The sequence below is a fragment of the Glandiceps talaboti genome, chromosome 14 (assembly GCF_964340395.1).
Source record: "Glandiceps talaboti chromosome 14, keGlaTala1.1, whole genome shotgun sequence".
Classification (NCBI taxonomy): domain Eukaryota; kingdom Metazoa; phylum Hemichordata; class Enteropneusta; family Spengelidae; genus Glandiceps; species Glandiceps talaboti.
This window is the reverse complement of record NC_135562.1, coordinates 7,958,040-7,971,817: the sequence shown is the minus strand read 5'-3', so window position 1 is coordinate 7,971,817 and position 13,778 is coordinate 7,958,040. Positions and strand designations below refer to the sequence as shown.

The 13,778-nt window shown below is 38.0% G+C and overlaps 1 protein-coding gene and 2 pseudogenes across 1 annotated transcript in view; 2 read left to right on the top strand and 1 right to left on the bottom strand.

Moving 5' to 3' along the window:
- LOC144445676 (kelch-like protein 25) overlaps positions 1 to 5,908 on the bottom strand; it is a 30,679-nt gene extending 24,771 nt beyond the window's left edge. The window contains exons 1-2 of the mRNA XM_078135313.1: positions 5,791 to 5,908; positions 1,952 to 2,168 (exon numbers count right to left, since the gene is read on the bottom strand). The gene's annotated coding sequence lies outside the window, so the exon portion shown is untranslated. The remainder of the gene's footprint in view (positions 1 to 1,951; positions 2,169 to 5,790) is intronic.
- Positions 5,909 to 8,921: 3,013 nt separating this feature from the next.
- Positions 8,922 to 9,806, top strand: LOC144445202 (very long chain fatty acid elongase 6 pseudogene; annotated as a pseudogene).
- Positions 9,807 to 12,365: 2,559 nt separating this feature from the next.
- Positions 12,366 to 13,250, top strand: LOC144445201 (very long chain fatty acid elongase 6 pseudogene; annotated as a pseudogene).
- Positions 13,251 to 13,778: the final 528 nt, after the last annotated feature.

Genomic DNA, 13,778 nt, shown 5'->3' with positions numbered 1-13,778 from the left:
GGCTTTAATTTCACTCTATGTAAATCTTTAAGATTAAATAGTTAATCAGATTAAAGCTACTGAGATCATTTGTAACACGTGTTAATTGAGTCATACTTCGAAAGTGATTATGATATGAAAATTTACACGTGACCCGCGCATGACCCCGGAAGATGAAAGATCTAGAAATATTATTCTCACTCATCGAAGTAGTTCATAACTTAGCTGTAATAATAATAGCTTTGTTTTCATTTACAACACTTGTTTATTCTTGTTTATATTTTTTTTTTGTGCGACCCAACATTTTCCGTTTGATTTTTTTATTTTCTTACGGGGTTCTAGCGGAGGACCGAGAGCGACGGAGCGAAACCGCTACAGTTATTGCAGCTATGTATAACTAGTATGCAGTGTACATCACACACGCTTTGTGAAGTTGTTTTACTTAAAATGTATCCATGTCAATTTTCTGAAACCCTGGAAGGCATTTAATATTTGTTTTCCATTCTCTTGTATTGTTTATTTTTTAAGTGAACGTCACGGCGGCAATTGAACACCTGTTCCTCGAGTCTGTATGCTAACAATCAAACACAATAATATATGCCATGTCTAGGGTTTCACTTTGGCGGAATTCCAGGACAGATCGATACCCAACTTTAAATACGGCCATCGACGTTGGTGATAGATACAATAATTAAATTCAGAGCACAAAATAAACACATCTTTCGCATGAAATATGTTTGCTATCTCGGGTGACGTAATGCTATTATGTCGTGATATGCATTGACACTATCCACACAAAGGTCACATTAAAATACGATGTGGGTTATCTGTCACTAAAATAACGCGACATGAAAGAAAAATATGTCACGCCGTCTCTAAAATTGTCATTGCCGACTAGATAAACAACATGAACACCGCAAAAGACACGTACGTACTATATTTACACATGATATGAGTTTTTCTCCCAAATGATCCTATGGCGGGGTCTCGGTCGGGGCCACGCCCCCGGGGGGTACGCCGGCCACGGTGGAGTCTATAGCCATTTACCGTGACCCGTTGCTCTGTTTTCTGTCGTCTAATGTAAATAATTTTAGACAACATCTTGCTAAAGTGTGAATTTCTTCTACGGCAAACCCCGGCACACACATTCCACTTTACGTGATCTCACCATAACATTAGGTTTATACATCGATAAACTAAGAATTAAAATTTAAACGAGCGACAGACATGACAGTGTTTACAAATTCTAATCAGGTAAATGCTGTCTCTTTATTGGTGTTTTCTACAGAGCTATTTATACTTGCCATGTATAGGTGAAAATGTCGCTGTTATTGTATGGTGTATTCAAGCATCAATCGTATGAATAGGCTAACACTGAAAAAAAAATCGATTACATGTAAGCCTTATTGAAATATACACGCAGAAACAGCGTGGATCAGGGTGCGAGAGACAACGTGGATAGACTCATAGATATCGCGGCTGGATGGGGGGGGAGGGGCGTCTTCATTTTTTGTGACCAAAATTACTGTAATTTCGGTGCTAAACATTAAATTTCACAACGACAAATGTTAAAAAGGCGAACACGTTATATAAAGTCGATGAAAAAATAAAGCTATTGCGAACACCCATTGTAAGGGTGCTTGCATTCATAAAGATATATCTGTAGATACTAGATGACAAAGACATTTTCAATTTGTTTACATGGCGTATTCTAATACAATACAGGCGATGTAAATATAGACAGGAACAGATGTCCTACACGTGAATGACGTACACACTTGTAGACCAAGTATTGTTCAGTGTCTGATTCACCGCGAATGATTCATAAATAAAAGTATTTAGCGGTCATCGACACACACACAAACACACACACACACTACATTATAATAAACGGCAAGCCCTGTCAAATTCTGGAGAATCGCGCCATGTTTTAGCCATATTGTAAAAAGCAAGGGAAAGTACGATTACTTACTGAGATATTTCGGGTAGAGGAGATGTCCTGTTGTCCGCAATAACCGTTGTAAAGGTTCGATGATGCCGAGTTCACATTCAAACATGAAGATGGGATGCTAGTGTGTTTTGGATGCCGGCCATGTTCCGATCGATGACGAACCAGCTGGAGAATGACATCACCCTTATCGTGAAAGCCCACCTAAGCTAGTAAAGATTTTCAGATATGCCGCGAATCGCTGAAAAATAATATATGACCCGAGATGTTGTAGATTTGTTGTGTCGTATTTTCAGTTACACATATTCTAAATTTATATTGACAATGCACATTATGAGGATTGAAATGTTAATATGAAATTGCATTTTCGATATATAAATGTTTTCCCCAATCTCATTTTACAAATTTAAGGTAACCTGGAGGGTTGTTTCTCCACCTTATCATTTTTGAACCGTGCGTGAATAGTAAACGAGAGATGGAGTTGTTTACAAATGGTTTGGGAGATTAGACCACCGCTTTAAATTACAATACCACGTACGGTAAAGGCCTTGAAATAACAATCACGATAACATTAATTATATAGGACGTTCTGGATCTGGGCCACAGGGGCGTGTATTATTGCTTAGATTTCCGTTTTCTTAGGAAAATATCATACGAATCTTGCTGCTACAAATGTATCGATCTATAGTACTACGTATACTATAAATATGAGAAGGGTGGACATCTTCCGGGTCATCTTTCTTCGTAACCTTTCAAATTTGAATAAAACATGCACATTTGCAACAAAAACATACCTGCATGAAGAATATGTGCCAAGTAAACTTATACACTATCACTGGGGGGCAAAAATGCTTTTGTAACGATAAAAATAGACCTTTTACAATGAGCGGGCGCTGTAGAAAGTCCTCTGTATGTCAAAGGCAGGTCAAATGACATAGCCGTCTAATGTTCACTGCTGATTGGCCAAGAAAGAGGCGTTGTCTAATGACGTCAGATTACCGCTACATTTCAAAATTAGAAGCACGGCCATCACTAAACCCGGAACCATGGATCTCGAAAAGTTTACGACAGCTTCCTGTTGAGTATACTTATACGATTTCCAATACAAATGCATTTTTACTGTGTCAAACTGTGAATCTGTGTATACTGAAATTAATTTCATTTTTGGTGGCCCATAAAGTAGTGATGCTTCCGGGGATTTGAAGGTCTTATTGTCGACAGCCATATTAGACTACAATATCACCATCCTGGAAATGGTGGAATGGAATATTAGCTAACATCATGAACATGTGACTGTGAATCTGACACTTATGGAAAAGTATTAGTGCCAAGTTGTAAGGAAAAAAATAAAATTTAAAATCTCGTAATTACGAGATTTCAATTCTCGTAATTACGACTTTTTTCTCGTAATTACGACTTTTCAATTCTCGTAATTACGACTTTTTCGAGTCTCGTAATTACGACTTTTCGATTCTCGTAATTACGACTTTTTTATCGTAATTACGACTTTTCGATTCTCGTAATTACGACTTTTTGATTCTCGTAATTACGACTTTTCGATTCTCGTAATTACGACTTTTTGATTCTCGTAATTACGACTTTTCGATTCTCGTAATTACGACTTTTTGATTCTCGTAATTACGACTTTTCGATTCTCGTATTTACGACTTTACGATTCTAGTAATTACGACTTTTTGATTGTCGTAATTATGAAATTATGATTTTTTATTGTTTGTTATTTTTGAATTTTTGAATTGTTCAGACACGCCTTGAAACTTATGATTTTGATGTACTAAGCAGATGCACTATAGAGTGTTTGACACGGTAACCGGTTTGTATGATTTGATTGCGTTTTTCGTTTCATTAAAAAAAATCGAGTGCATTAAAACAGCGAAGAATATTCTTTCATTATATGTCGGCAAAATGAATCAATAATGGATTTGAAATTGAAGAAAATAGTATTTACCATCTGATATTTGGTAAAATTCACAACTTTAGTTTAGAATTTTCTTCACTGATTAAGGTAAATCAGATTTATACGGTTTTGAAATTTAAAATTCAATAACGTGGCACCGTAGGTCGTTCGATCAAGTTTGAAAATGTGTGGAGACCTTTTCCACGGTTGATAAATACTTGAATATATGTATTTGGTATGGTATAATAATATTGGTTTGAGGGTCAGTTAGCCAAGTGACCGGTTTGTCGAGGTTATTGACCCTGGTATATCAGGGTGTTAGTAGGAAGACATTGGCGAGACTCCCCAGATAGAAACTTTATTGATCCTTCTTTTAAGACGTTTCGGACCGGCCGTTAGGTTCTTCTTCAGTCGTAATCCTGTCTTGTATTGGACAGTTTCCCTACATCTTCATCATTGGATATAAGTTGGAGTTGTGTCCGAATTTCAGAAGAATATCTATATGTTTAATATTGGACTCCATTATTTGAACAAATTCTTTGCTGATGAAGAATTCTTGTTGTTCTTCTGGAATTCTTGTTTTGTGTTTATTATTTGGCTAAGTTCATTGACAGATTGCCTGTTTAAACATTGCAGTGAACCTATATAACTTCTTGTTGCATCCAGTATATGTGTGTACATATGTGAACACGTTATTTCATTGCCATTTCTTTTTTTAACCTATGGGTGTTATGTAATTTCACTGGACTTATATTAGAGTGTTCAGTTCACCTTAAATGTACTTACTACCCGATGATCGGGTGTTGTTGAGAACTCAGCTGTTGCTTATAACATGAACTTAAAATGGCAGTGTGATTTTCCCAGTTAGATATCAACTTACCGGAGAATTGCTTCGTAATTACGAGAATCGAAATGTCTTTACGATTCTCGAGAATCGAAAAGTCGTAATTACGAGAATCGAAAAGTCGTAATTACGAGAATCGAAAAGTCGTAATTACGAGAATTGAAAACTCGTAATTACGAGAAAAAAACTCGTAATTACGAGAATTGAAATCTCGTATTACGAGATTTTAAATTTTATTTTTTTCCTTACAACTTGGCACTAATACGCTTCCGTAGACATTTCGTTTCCAGAAAGAGAAAATATATTTAGGCTGACTCGGTCCACCATAAATCGCCAAAAAGATTTGTATAAACCATGAATACGTTTTGGGTCGAAATACGGTAAATTTGATGAAACAAACCCTTTTTGTTTCGAACGCGGAAGTCATTCCTTACTGTAGCTATGCGTCTAATCTTCAGGTAAGCTAGGGGGTCTTTTTACGTAGGCGTAGTTCGAGCAGCCAATCGGCAACGAGCGGGTTATTCAAAATAGCTAGACGTACAGAGGAGTTCATACAGGGTCGACAATCGTGTCTTCCCTTCTCTCTTTCCCTATACAGGTAGGAATATATATTCAAAAGGTTGTTATATTTAGTCTGTAGACCTGGAAAACAAAAATCTATGCAATATTACACGCCCCTGTGATCTGGGCAACCAATTTGGTTGATCGACGCAAAATATAGCTTAGTTGATATTGACCTTACAATTTACAAATATCACGACTTGGTCTATAGGTTACCATACTGTGTGAAGTGTGTGCGATGTGACAAAAACAACACAAAACGTGCAAGGTCAAGTGAGGTCATCTCAACGGTGATGCATGCCTCGCCATCTGCAAGAAGGGGGACTTTTAGGTAATTTTCAACACTTCACAAGTCTCGATGGAAGTCAGTGCAAGGAAATTCTAAACAAACAAGTACGTACGTGTACGTACGTACGTACGTCAAATGATGTGTTATCCTCGACCCAAATCGAAGCCGGTATTTTAGTTCTTTAAGCCGAAATCAACAGTACGTAAGAACGTAAGATTGTAATCTGACGAGTAGAGACTTTAAACCGCGCTTACCTTTTTTTGGTGGAGTAAACATATCATTCTTTACCATTTGTGAACATGAGAACATCTGAATGTACTCCCTTTCAAACCATACACAATGATGTACAACATTTCAAATGACGTGTTTATGCATATGTTGCCGCTATTTTAACGTACTATTTGTGACCTGGTTCAATGCGTGTGGGCTACCAGTACAGACGTAGATGGCGCTGTGTGGTTTGTCTGGTACCGGTAAGTTTCACCCCTGTATATACGGATGATCACTGTATCATGTGTAATGCATAGTCTAGTGTCCTCTTCATTGATGTCGCAAAGTTTAGGTAATTATAAGATGCTACTTTTCATCATAATGATTGACACGCAAGAAAGCGAGCCACAGAGGCTTGAATGATTTGAAGTACGAAAGTGAGACTGTGAGAATAGCATTTCGATTTTTAAATTACTTTTATAATATTTGCTCTGGTTTGTCACCGATTCCTCTTTTTCCACTACACCCTCATTGAATAATGTTAAAGGGTAACCACTTCTGGTTTTGGTCTTACGCCCTCCCTCCCTCCCTCCCTCCCTCCCTCCCTCCCCCCCTCCCTCCCCCCCCTCTCTCTCTCTCCCTCTCTCTCTCTCTCTCTCACTCTCTCTCTCTCTCTCTCTCTCTCTCTCTCTCTCTCTCTCTCTCTCTCTCTCTCTCTCTCTCTCTCTCTCTCTCTCTCTCTCTCTCTCTCTCCATGAAGGCTAATGCTGGGTGATGAATGAAATACCATTCAGTGACCTTGGCAATGTCTGTCGGTCTCTCTCTCAGTCTCTCTATCTGTCGATCTGTCTGTCTGTCTGTCGGTCTCTGTCTGTCTATCTCAATTCAGAATTCCTGAAATTTGGTACGCTTACTCTTTAGGTTTATGGCTAGAACCGATTGATATATTAACAAAGCGCATGTGTTTCTTAAAGCTTCTTGGTGTAGCTTAACCCTAATGAATAATTTACATAATTAATGAGTTTCAGTAACAAAGATGTATAAGAATGCACACTACAAATTCATTATGATTTGGTACATATATCAACCATTCATGTTCTATAAAGTTTGATGACTATACTATTTAGTATTAATGTTTAGTGTGCATAATTAATGATTAGGCAATATCTTAAATATGCAAATTTGAAATTTCATTAATTTACCAATTAAGAGATGTGTCATAGTATTATAGCTATAGTTAATATTTTTGCACGTATGCGTTCCAACAATTAATGCATGTAGGAGCAACAATCTACAGGCTTTGCCCTTACGGAAGGCATTCAATTTACATCTGGTTGAAATATATATATAGTAGTTTTTTGTTTCGATTCGTCGTGATCGGTCCCAATCAATATGATCGCCATCATCCCACCGGAACAAAACAAATGTCGCAACACGATGGAAACAGAGGTAAATAAAGACGTCTAAATGACTTTCACAACATCAGATTTTAGTCAGATTGGGTCCCACTGTATATTAGTATATTTCCTTTCATAGAATAGTACATCCAATAGTAATAACTAGGATCACAATTGTCTGATAATGGATTGGATTTAAATGTAAAAACTATTATAGTACATTAATGTCAGATGAATGATAAATGAAGGCATATACTGATTAACACTATTGTAAACTAGTCTAATACCTTTCACTAGATACATACTATAATGACACCTTACAAGAACAGACAGATTTTAATTTGTTTCCGTTTCGAAGGTCGTGTCGAAACGAAGTATTTGGTTTTTGATAGGGCAGAGAGAGAGAGAGAGAGAGAGAGAGAGAGAGAGAGAGAGAGAGAGAGAGAGAGAGAGAGAGAGAGAGAGAGAGAGAGAGAGAGAGAGAGAGAGAGAGAGAGAGAGAGACAGAGACAGAGAGACAGAGAGACAGACAGACAGACAGACAGACAGACAGACAGACAGACAGGCAGACACAGACAGACAGACAGACACACACACACACACACACACACACACACACACACATGTAAATATATCAAAATGAACACCAATGGTTCAGTTGTAAATCTCTTGCCTGCCACGCGGGAGGCCCAAGTTCGATTTCTGTTAAGATATGGAGACAATTTTTTGTTTTTAATAACAAGAAAGCAGCAGAACACAGCCATGTGACCCATATGAGTGACAAGTTTCTTCAGTAAAGTTGGTAGAAGAATATTTTATGCATGGACAAATTTGATATTGCCGAATTACTAGAAATTGGTAGAACTTTATTAGTGAGGGTATGTTGGTTCTTGTACAAAATCAAGCTGGAATTGTTAGTTGGTTTTCTAGATCTGTTCTTCTATGTTGTCTTTCTTTCTAGTTGGTTGTATTGGATTATATTGGATAGTATTCCTTCGATGTAGGAGCACCCTCTTCAAGAGGTAAACTTTACACGCTGAAACACAAAGTACACAATGTATACATATTTATTATACGGAAGGTAAAGATAAACTGGGAAATATGCGAAATGATTGAAGAAATTGAAAAGAAACGTTCAGTTTAAATTTGCTGTTCAGATAATGTTATTCGTGTCAATAACATCGTATTGTCATTTCGATGCCACGATAAAGTTGAACATGGTACGCATATCTATAAAGTCTCTAAATAGTTGTCAGGTTGCCGATGCGCATGCGTAAATTGAGTGTACTGATGGGTAAATATTAGTATTAGAGACTACAATTAAAACTATGATTACTGATTAACATACATGATACAAATGAATACTTTGGCAACGCCTAGACCACTGAGGTGACAACGTGTTGTTCCATGCAGTCAAACGTAACAGACACACTTTTAGTCAAGTGCAGATCGTATAGTAGTATTACCACTGAAAGTCGTAGGACTTGACCAAATTCGATAGCATCTTCGATTCAAGTTTGTTTACGAGATTGCATCACTGTGGAAACTTCGTGGATATTCGGCTGTATTGACCTAACTCAAGACTTCAAGAAAAGCCGGACGTCGATATATGAGTGAATCAAAAATTTCTCTACCGGGATCGACACGCACTAGCATCGGTAGTACACCTCAGACCACCGAGATTACACCTACAGACAGGTACATTGTATCGTCGGAAAGAGTTGACATTGTAGACGTCTACTTCGTTGAGTATATACAGAAATACGTCAGAAAGTGAAATGATTTCGGCCATCGAGAAGGACACTGTGGAAACTGTGCTACTTATGGTCACCAAGAGCGAAAGGAATTTCAGCATTTTCAAACGTCAATATGATATCGAGAAACTGGAATGGCTGGATCTTGACAAATATAAACGGCGTTTCGGACAATATTGGCATTATTCCTTGTACGTATGTCTTGCCTACGTTATACTTATATTTAGTATACAGCGATACATGAGGAATCGACCGAAATTTCACATCAGGGGACCATTGGTTTTTTGGAATCTATGTTTGTCGATATTTAGTACATGTGGTGCTATACGTAGCTGTTTTGATTTGATGTTCATTCTGCAAGTAGACGGTCTTTACAAATCAATCTGCGACAATCAGTATTTTTATCCGGAATATGGTTCCTGCATGCCATTCTGGGGAATGATGTTTGTCTTTTCCAAATTTCCAGAACTTGGTGACACTATTTTTATTGTGTTGAGAAAGCAGAAATTAATTTTCCTCCACTGGTATCACCATGTTACAGTTCTTGTCTTTTGTGTTCTCTGTCACGTCGAACTGACAGCGCCCTCAATATGGTTTCTTACAATGAACTTCGTTGTCCACTCATTCATGTATTTGTACTTTGCCATCCGGGCAACTGGATATCGCCTACCAATGCCAATCACTATGAGCATCACGATTATGCAAATAAGTCAAATGATTATGGGATGTGTACTTCTTAGTTACACTTATATCATGAAATTAAGAGATATCCAATGTGATATTACGAATAGCACGCTTACCTACGGTGCAATAATGTATCTAAGTTACTTTGTTATGTTTGTAAACTTTTTCTACAATGCCTACATATGTAAGAGATATGCTAGTCAGAAAATCGAGAAAATTGAATAGCACTAGGCAACTTGAAATGCAATGAAGCTGTTCTCGGAAAAGCTGTTCTTAGTACATAATTTTTCAGTGCCTGAGCAGGTAATTTTTCGATCGGTAGCAGATTCACACAATGAATGGTGATTGTGGCCGGGAAGTCCTTATTAGTCCGACGAAGTCCGGACGGGGACTTATGGATTGGGTTCCGTCCGTCCGTCCGTCCGTCTGTCCGTACGTCTGTCCGTCCGTCCGTCCAGAGTCGTTTCTTGGAGATGCCTGGACCGATTTTTTTCAAACTTGGTACTGGGGTAACATACTATGGCATACGTATGCACGTCAATTTGTTTTATATTACGATCCAATATGGCCACCTAGCAGCCATTTTGTTTGTGAATTTTCCCTGTCCAAAGCCATAACTCAGACATGCTTGAACAGATCTCATTCAATGTTGGTATTGGGACAGTGTTCTTTGACATACATGTGCGTATTCATTTTCGTCATGATACAATCCGATATGGCTGCCTGGCAGCCATTTTTATTGCGAATTTTCCATGTCCAAAGCCATAACTCAGACATGCTTGAACAGATCTCATTCAAAGTCGGTATTAGCACAGTGTTCTATGACATACATGTGGATATCCATTTTCGTCATGATACAATCCGATATGGCTGCCTGGCAGCCATTTTGTTGGCGCAGTTTTCATGTCCAAAGCCATAACTCAGACATGCTTGAACAGAGTAGTGATATCAAAAATAACCATAAGCTTATGAGGCCAAACAACATTAACCAGGTTTGAAAATGACAACATAAACTGCCAGATTCGTCGTGATCGGTCCCAATCAATATGATCGCAACCATCCCACCGGAACAAAACAAATGTCGCAACACGATGGAATCAGAGGTAAATAAAGACATCTAAATCACTTTCACAACATCAGATTTTAGTCAGATTGGGTCCCACTGTATATTAGTATATTTCCTTTCATAGAATAGTACATCCAATAGTAATAACTAGGATCACAATTGTCTGATAATGGATTGGATTTAAATGTAAAAACTATTATAGTACATTAATGTCAGTTGAATGATAAATGAAGGCATATACTGATTAACACTATTGTAAACTAGTCTAATACCTTTCACTAGATACATACTATAATGACACCTTACAAGAACAGACAGGTTTTAATTTGTTTCCGTTTCGAAGGTCGTGTCGAAACGAAGTATTTGGTTTTTGATAGAGAGAGAGAGAGAGAGAGAGAGAGAGAGAGAGAGAGAGAGAGAGAGAGAGAGAGAGAGAGATAGAGAGAGAGAGAGAGACAGAGAGAGAGAGACAGACAGACAGACAGACAGACACACACACACACACACACAAACAAACAAACAAACAAACAAACAAACAAACATACACACATACACACATGTAAATATATCAAAATGAACATCGATGGTTCAGTTGTAAATCTCTTGCCTGCCACGCGGGAGGCCCAAGTTCGATTTCCGTTCGATATGGGGACAATTTTTTGTTTTTAATAACAAGAAAGCAGCAGAACACAGCCATATGACCCATATGAGTGACAAGTTTCTTCAGTAAAGTTGGTAGAAGAATATTGTATGCATGTACAAATTTGATATTGCCGAATTACTAGAACTTGGTAGAACTTTATTAGTGAGGGTATGTTGGTTCTTGTACAAAATCAAGCTGGAATTGTTACAATGTTAGTTGGTTTTCTGTTCTTCTATGTTGTCTTTCTTTCTAGTTGGTTGTATTGGATTATATTGGATAGTATTCCTTCTATGGAGGAACACCCTCTTCAAGAGGTAAACTTTACACGCTGAAACACAAAGTACACATGTATACATATTTATTATTATACGGAAGGTAAAGATAAACTGGGGAATATGCGAAATGATTGAAGAAATTTGAAATAAACGTTCAGTTTAAATTTGCTGTTCAGATAATGTTATTCGTGTCAATAACATCGTATTGTCATTTCGATGGCACGATAAAGTTGATTAAACATGGTATGCATAGCTAAGTCTGTAAATAGTTGTCAGGTTGCCGATGCGCATGCGTAAATTGAGTGTACTGATGGGTAAATATTAGTATTAGAGACTACAATTAAAACTATGATTACTGATTAACATACATGATACAAATGAATACTTTGGCAACGCCTAGACCACGGAGGTGACAACGTGTTGTTCCATGCAGTCAAACGTAACAGACACACTTTTAGTCAAGTGCAGATCGTATAGTAGTATTACCACTGAAAGTCGTAGGACTTGACCAAATTCGATAGCATCGATCTTCGATTCAAGTTTGTTTACGAGATTGCATCACTGAGGAAACTTCGTGGATATTCGGCTGTATTGACCTAACTCAAGACTTCAAGAAAGGCCGGACGTCGATATATGAGTGAATCAAATATATCTCTACCGGGATCGACACACTAGCATCGGTAGTACACCTCAGACCACCGAGATTACACCTACAGACAGGTACATTGTATCGTCGGAAAGAGTTGACATTGTAGACGTCTACTTCGTTGGGTATATACAGAAATACGTCGGAAAGTGACATGATTTCGGCCATCGAGAAGGACACTGTGGAAACTGTGCTACTCATGTTCACCAAGAGCGAAAGGAATTTCAGCATTTTCAAACGTCAATATGATTTCGAGAAACTGGAATGGCTGGATCTTGACAAATATAAACGGCGTTTCCGACAATATTGGCATTATTCCTTGTACGTATGTCTTGCCTACGTTATACTTATATTTAGTATACAACGATACATGAGGAATCGACCGAAATTTCACATCAGGGGACCATTGGTTTTTTGGAATCTATGTTTGTCGATATTTAGTACATGTGGTGCTATACGTAGCTGTTTTGATTTGATGTTCATTCTGCAAGTAGACGGTCTTTACAAATCAATCTGCGACAATCAGTATTTTTATCCGGAATATGGTTCCTGCATGGCATTCTGGGGAATAATGTTTGTCTTTTCTAAATTTCCAGAACTTGGTGACACTATTTTTATTGTGTTGAGAAAGCAGAAATTAATTTTCCTCCACTGGTATCACCATGTTACAGTTCTTGTCTTTTGTGTTCTCTGTCACGTCGAACTGACAGCGCCCTCAATATGGTTTCTTACAATGAACTTCGTTGTCCACTCATTCATGTATTTGTACTTTGCCATCCGGGCAACTGGATATCGCCTACCAATGCCAATCACTATGAGCATCACGATTATGCAAATAAGTCAAATGATTATGGGATGTGTACTTCTTAGTTACAGTTATAGCATGAAATTAAGAGATATCCAATGTGATATTACGAATAGCACGCTTACCTACGGTGCAATAATGTATCTAAGTTATTTTGTTATGTTTGTAAACTTTTTCTACAATGCCTACATATGTAAGAGATATGCTAGTCAGAAAATCGAGAAAATTGAATAGCACTAGGCAACTTGAAATGCAATGAAGCTGTTCTCGGAAAAGCTGTTCTTAGTACATAATTTTTCAGTGCCTGAGCAGGTAATTTTTCGATCGGTAGCAGATTCACACAATGAATGGTGATTGTGGCCGGGAAGTCCTTATTAGTCTGACGAAGTCCGGACGGGGACTTATGGATTGGGTTCCGTCCGTCTGTGTGTCCGTGCGTCCGTCCGTCCGTCCGTCCAGAGTCGTTTCTTGGAGATGCCCAGACCGATTTTTTTCAAACTTGGTACAGGGGTAACATACTATGGCATACATATGCACGTCAATTTGTTTTATATTACGATCCAATATGGCCACCTAGCAGCCATTTTGTTTGTGAATTTTCCCTGTCCAAAGCCATAACTCAGACATGCTTGAACAGATCTCATTCAAAGTTGGTATTAGGACAGTGTTCTTTGACATACATGTGCATATTCATTGTTGTCATGATACGATCCAATATGGCTGCCTGGCAGCCATTTTTATTGCGAATTTTCCCTGTCCAAA